Raw genomic sequence first — 6,550 nt, 5'->3', positions numbered from 1 at the left:
GAGTGAGGTTGAGAATCAACGTGACAGGAAAATCAAGTTCCTGCGATCAGATCGTGGAGGAGAATACTTGAGTCATGAGTTTGGCACACACTTAAGAAAATGTGGAATAGTTTCACAGCTCATGCCGCCTGGAACACCTCAGCGTAATGGTGTGTCCGAACGTCGTAATCGCACTCTATTAGATATGGTGCGATCTATGATGTCTCTTGCCGATTTACCGCTATCTTTTTGGGGCTATGCTTTAGAGACTGCCGCATTCACTTTAAATAGGGCTCCGTCGAAATCCGTTGAGACGACACCGTTTGAATTATGGTTTAGGAAGAAACCTAAGCTGTCGTTTCTAAAAGTTTGGGGATGCGATGCTTATGTCAAGAAACTTCAACCTGAAAAGCTCGAACCCAAATCGGAAAAATGCGTCTTCATAGGATACCCTAAAGAAACTATTGGGTATACCTTCTACCTCAGATCTGAAGGCAAGACCTTTGTTGCCAAGAATGGATCCTTTCTAGAGAAGGAGTTTCTCTCGAAAGAAGTAAGTGGGAGGAAAGTAGAACTTGATGAAGTATTACCTCTTGAACCGGAAAATGGCGCAGCTCAAGAAAATATTCCTGAGGTGCCTGCACCGACTAGAGAGGAAGTTAATAATGATGATCAAGATACTTCTGATCAAGCTCCTACTGAAATTCGAAGGTCCACAAGGACACGTTCCGCACCAGAGTGGTACGGCAACCCTGTCTTGGAAATCATGTTGTTAGATAACAGTGAACCTTCGAACTATGAAGAAGCGATGGCGGGCCCGGATTCCGACAAATGGCTAGAAGCCATGAAATCCGAGATAGGATCCATGTATGAAAATGAAGTATGGACTTTGACTGACTTGCCCGTTGAGCGGCGAGCCATAGAAAATAAATGGATCTTTAAGAAGAAGACAGACGCGGATGGTAATGTGACCATCTATAAAGCTCGGCTTGTCGCTAAGGGTTACCGACAAGTTCAAGGGGTTGACTACGATGAGAATTTCTCACCGGTAGCGAAGCTGAAGTCCATCCGAATCATGTTTGCGATTGCCGCATTCTATGATTATGAAATATGGCAAATGGACGTCAAAACGGCATTCCTTAATGGTTTCCTTAAGGAAGAATTGTATATGATGCAGCCGGAAGGTTTTGTCGATCCTAAGTATGCTGACAAGGTGTGCAAGCTCCAACGCTCGATTTATGGGCTGGTGCAAGCATCTCGGAGTTGGAACATTCGCTTTGATGAGATGATCAAAGCGTTTGGGTTTACGCAGACTTATGGAGAAGCCTGTGTTTACAAGAAAGTGAGTGGGAGCTCTGTAGCATTTCTCATATTATATGTAGATGACATACTTTTGATGGGAAATGATATAGAACTCTTGGACAGCACTAAGGCCTACTTGAATAAGAGTTTTTCAATGAAGGACCTTGGAGAAGCTGCATATATATTAGGCATCAAGATCTATAGAGATAGATCAAGACGCCTCGTAGGTCTTTCACAAAGCACATACCTTGATAAGATATTGAAGAAGTTCAATATGGACCAGTCTAAGAAGGGGTTCTTGCCTGTGTTGCAAGGTGTGAAATTGAGCTCAGCTCAATGTCCGACCACGGCAGAAGATATAGAAGAGATGAGTGTCATCCCCTATGCCTCAGCCATAGGTTCTATTATGTATGCCATGCTGTGTACCAGACCTGATGTAAACCTTGCCGTAAGTTTGGTAGGAAGGTACCAAAGTAATCCCGGCAAGGAACACTAGACAGCGGTCAAGAATATCCTGAAGTACCTAAAAAGGACTAAGGAAATGTTTCTCGTTTATGGAGGTGACGAAGAGCTCGTCGTAAAAGGTTACGTCGACGCTAGCTTCGACACAGATCTGGATGACTCTAAGTCACAAACTGGATACGTGTATATTTTGAATGGTGGGGCAGTAAGCTGGTGCAGTTGCAAGCAGAGCGTCGTGGCGGGATCTACATGTGAAGCGGAATACATGGCAGCCTCGGAGGCAGCGCATGAAGCAATTTGGGTGAAGGAGTTCATCACCGACCTAGGAGTCATACCCAATGCGTCGGGGCCGATCAAGCTCTTCTGTGACAACACTAGAGCTATTGCACTTGCCAAGGAGCCCAGGTTTCACAAGAAGACAAGGCACATCAAGCGTCGCTTCAACTCCATTCGTGAAAATGTTCAAGATGGAGACATAGATATTTGTAAAGTACACACGGACATGAATGTAGCAGATCCGTTGACTAAACCTCTCCCTAGAGCAAAACATGATCAACACCAGAATTCCATGGGTGTTCGATTCATCACAATGTAACTAGATTATTGACTCTAGTGCAAGTGGGAGACTGTTGGAAATATGCCCTAGAGGCAATAATAAAGGCATTATTATTATATTTCCTTGTTCATGATAATTGTCTTTATTCATGCTATAATTGTGTTATTCGGAAATCGTAATACATGTGTGAATAATAGACACCAACATGTCCCTAGTAAGCCTCTTGTTGACTAGCTCGTTGATCAACAGATAGTCATGGTTTCCTGACTATGGACATTGGATGTCATTGATAATGAGATCACATCATTAGGAGAATGATGTGATGGACAAGACCCAATCCTAAACATAGCATAAGATCGTATAGTTCGTTTGCTAGAGTTTTTCCAATGTCAAGTATCCTTTCCTTAGACCATGAGATCGTGTAACTCCCGGATACCGTAGGAGTGCTTTGGGTGTACCAAATGTCACAACGTAACTGGGTGACTATAAAGGTATACTACGGGTATCTCCGAAAAGTGTCTGTTGGGTTGACACGGATCAAGACTGGGATTTGTCACTCCGTATGACGGAGAGGTATCACTGGGCCCACTCGGTAATGCATCATCATAATGAGCTCAAAGTGACCAAGTGTTTGGTCACGGGATCATGCATTACGGTACGAGTAAAGTGACTTGCCGGTAACGAGATTGAATGAGGTATTGGGATACCGACGATCAGATCTCGGGCAAGTAACATACCGATTGACAAAGGGAATTGTATACGGGGTTGCTTGAATCCTCGACATCGTGGTTCATCCGATGAGATCATTGAGGAGCATGTGGGAGCCAACATGGGTATCCAGATCCCACTGTTGGTTATTGACCGGAGAGTCGTCTCGGTCATGTCTACATGTCTCCCGAACCCGTAGGGTCTACACACTTAAGGTTCGGTGATGCTAGGGTTGTAGGGATATGTATATGCAGTAACCCGAATGTTGTTTGGAGTCCCGAATGAGATCCCGGACGTCACGAGGAGTTCCGAAATGGTCCGGAGGTAAAGAATCATATATAGGAAGTGCTATTTCGGCCATCGGGACAAGTTTCGGGGTCATCGATATTGTACCGGGACCACCGGAAGGGTCCCGGGGGTCCACCGGGTGGGGCCACCTATCCCGGAGGGCCCCATGGGCTGAAGTGGGAAGGGATCCAGCCCAAAGTGGGCTGGGGCGCCACTTCCCCCTAGGGCCCATGCGCCTAGGGTGGGGGAAACCCTAAAGGAAGAGTCCTAGGAGGGGAAGGCACCTCCTAGGTGCCTTGGGGAGGAGGGATTCCTCCCCTTGGCCGCACCCCCCTAGGAGATTAGATCTCCTAGGGCCGGCGCCCCCCCTGGCCCTCCTATATATAGTGGGGAGATGGAGGACTTCTTACCTTTGCCTTTGGTGCCTCCCTCTCCCTCTCCAACACCTCCTCCTCCTCCATAGTGCTTAGCGAAGCCCTACCGGAGTACTGCAGCTCCATCACCACCACGCCATCGTGCTGCTACTGGAGCCATCTCCCTCAACCTCTCCTTCCCCCTTGCTGGATCAAGAAGAAGGAGACGTTACGCTAACCATACGTGTGTTGAACGCGGAGGTGCCGTCCGTTCGGCGCTAGGATCTCCGGTGATTTGGATCACGTTGAGTACGCCTTCCTCATCCCCGTTCTTTGAATGCTTCCGCACGTGATCTACAAAGGTATGTAGATGCAATCCGATCACTCATTGCTAGATGAACTCCTAGATGGATCTTGGTGAAACCGTAGGAAAACTTTTGTTTTCTGCAACGTTCCCCAACAGCAACCTGTGCTTTGGGTAACTCTTGGAGGGGCGTTCGAGTTTATATTCCTCGGCCGCAAGGACTTCAGTCCATCTGTCAGCTAGCAAATCTTGATCAGCTTGAAGCTGTTGTTGCTTTTTCTTAAGGCTATTTGCCGTGGCTATAAGCCGGTGCTTGAAGCGCTCTTGTTCGACGGGATCCTCAGGCACGACGAATTCGTCATCGTCGAGGCTTGCCTCGTTTTCGGAGGGAGGCATGTAATTATCATCCTCCGCTTCTCCATCTACCGCTCTCTCGGGAGGGCTAGCTTCTCCATCCTCCTGCCCTAAATCTTGCTGGAGGGGATTGTTGTCGTCTTCGGCACTTTCCGGAGTGCTATTATCTCCTGTGCCGGTGTCATCGCTTTTGCTTTGGCGAGACTTAGAGCAGCGCCGCTGACGTCGGTGCTTGGGTTGCTTCTTGGAGGGGTCATCCTTTGTTTTCCCGTCGCCATTGCCTTCTTTGGGTGTGTGCACCATATATATGTCATATGACGAGGTGGCTGTCCAGTGCCCTGTGGGCAGTGGTTCTTGTTCGCCTCGTGCATCGTCGTCCATGTCGTCGATGTCTTCGGAGTCGAAGTTGAGCATGTCGGTCAAATCATCGATAGTGGCTACTAAGTGGGTGGTGGGTGGGCGGCGAATTTCTTCGTCATCCGCATCCCAATCCTGTCGGACATAGTTTGGCCAGGACTCTCCTGACAAGGAGAGAGACCTTAATGAGTTTAGTATGTCGCCGAAGCGCGAGTGCTGAAAGATATCCATGGAGGTAAAATCCATGATCGGCACCCAGTCGGATTCGATAGGCACGGGCGCAGGCGGTTCGGAGTCCGTGGCCGGGGAAGGATCCGGCAGCTTGGCATCACGGCTCTCGTGAAGGGTAAGGTCGATACTCGGCTTGATCGCCGCTGAGGATATGGCCTCCGTGGCGGGGTCTATCCACCTGTCCATGGATGGCGCAACTGGCTTCGAATTGAGGGTCGGAGCAGTTGCCGGCGCAATCTCCTGAACACTGTCCGATGGCAGAGCTAAATCATGCTCATCGTGACCGTGTGGCGCACTAGGCAGGGGCTCGAATCCGTCGAAGATCAAGTCTCCGTGGATATCGGTCGTGTAGTTTAAGCTTCCAAACCTGACCTGGTGGACAGGGGCGTAACTCTCGATCTGCTCCAGATGGCCAAGCGAGTTGGCCCGCAGTGCGAAGCCGCCGAATACAAAGATCTGTCCGGGGAGAAAAGTCTTTCCCTGGACTGCATTGCTATCGATGATTGAAGGAGCCATCAAGCCTAACGGCGACGACACAGAGGAACTCTCAATGAAAGCACCAATGTCGGTGTCAAAACCGGCGGATCTCGGGTAGGGGGTCCCGAACTGTGCGAGGCGGATGGTAACAGGAGGCAGGGGACACGATGTTTTACCCAGGTTCGGGCCCTCTTGATGGAGGTAAAACCCTACGTCCTGCTTGATTATTCTTGACAATATGAGTAGTACAAGAGTTGATCTACCACGAGATCGGAGAGGCTAAACCCTAAAAGCTAGCCTATGGTATGATTGTATGTTGTCCTACGGACTAAAACCCTCCAGTTTATATAGACACCGGAGGGGGCTAGGGTTACACAAGGTCGGTTACAAAGGAGGAGATATACATATCTATATTTCCTAGCTTGCCTTCCACGCCAAGTAGAGTCCCATCCGGACAAGGGACGAAATCTTCAATCTTGTATCTTCATAGTCCAACAGTCCGGCCAAAGGATATAATCCGGTTGTCCGGATACCCCATAATCCAGGACTCCCTCAGTTGGTCCGGGCCGATTCATCCAACAATACCTCCAAATCAAAATAAGACGTTGGTGGTAAGCAGTATGACTATGATCGCCCACAACTATTTGTGTTCTACTCGTGCATATCATCTATGCATAGACCTGGCTCGGATGCCACTGTTGGGGAGCGTAGCATGTAATTTCAAAAATTTCCTACGATCACGCAAGATCTATCTAGGAGATGCATAGCAACGAGAGGGGAGAGGTTGTCCACCTACCCTCGTAGACCGAAAGTGGAAGCGTTAGGTTAACACGGTTGATGTAGTCGAACGTCTTCGCGATCCAACCGATCAAGTACCGAACGTAGGGCACCTCCGAGTTCAGCACACGTTCAGCTTGATGACGTCTCTCGAACTCTTGATACAGCAAAGTGTCAAGGGAGAGTTTTGTCAGCACGACGATGTGGTGGCACGTGTAGGGCTTCGCCTAAGCACTACGACAATATGACCGGAGAAGTAAACTGTGGAGGGGGGCACCGCACACGGCTAAGAAACAACTGTTGTGCTTTGGGGTGCCCCCTGCCCCCGTATATAAAGGCGAAGGGGAGGAGGTCGGCCCTAGGGGCGCGCCCAAGTGGGAGGGAAACCGACTAGGACTCTCA

The sequence above is a fragment of the Triticum dicoccoides genome, chromosome 6A (assembly GCF_002162155.2).
Source record: "Triticum dicoccoides isolate Atlit2015 ecotype Zavitan chromosome 6A, WEW_v2.0, whole genome shotgun sequence".
NCBI lineage: Eukaryota > Viridiplantae > Streptophyta > Magnoliopsida > Poales > Poaceae > Triticum > Triticum dicoccoides.
This window is presented reverse-complemented; position numbering follows the sequence as displayed.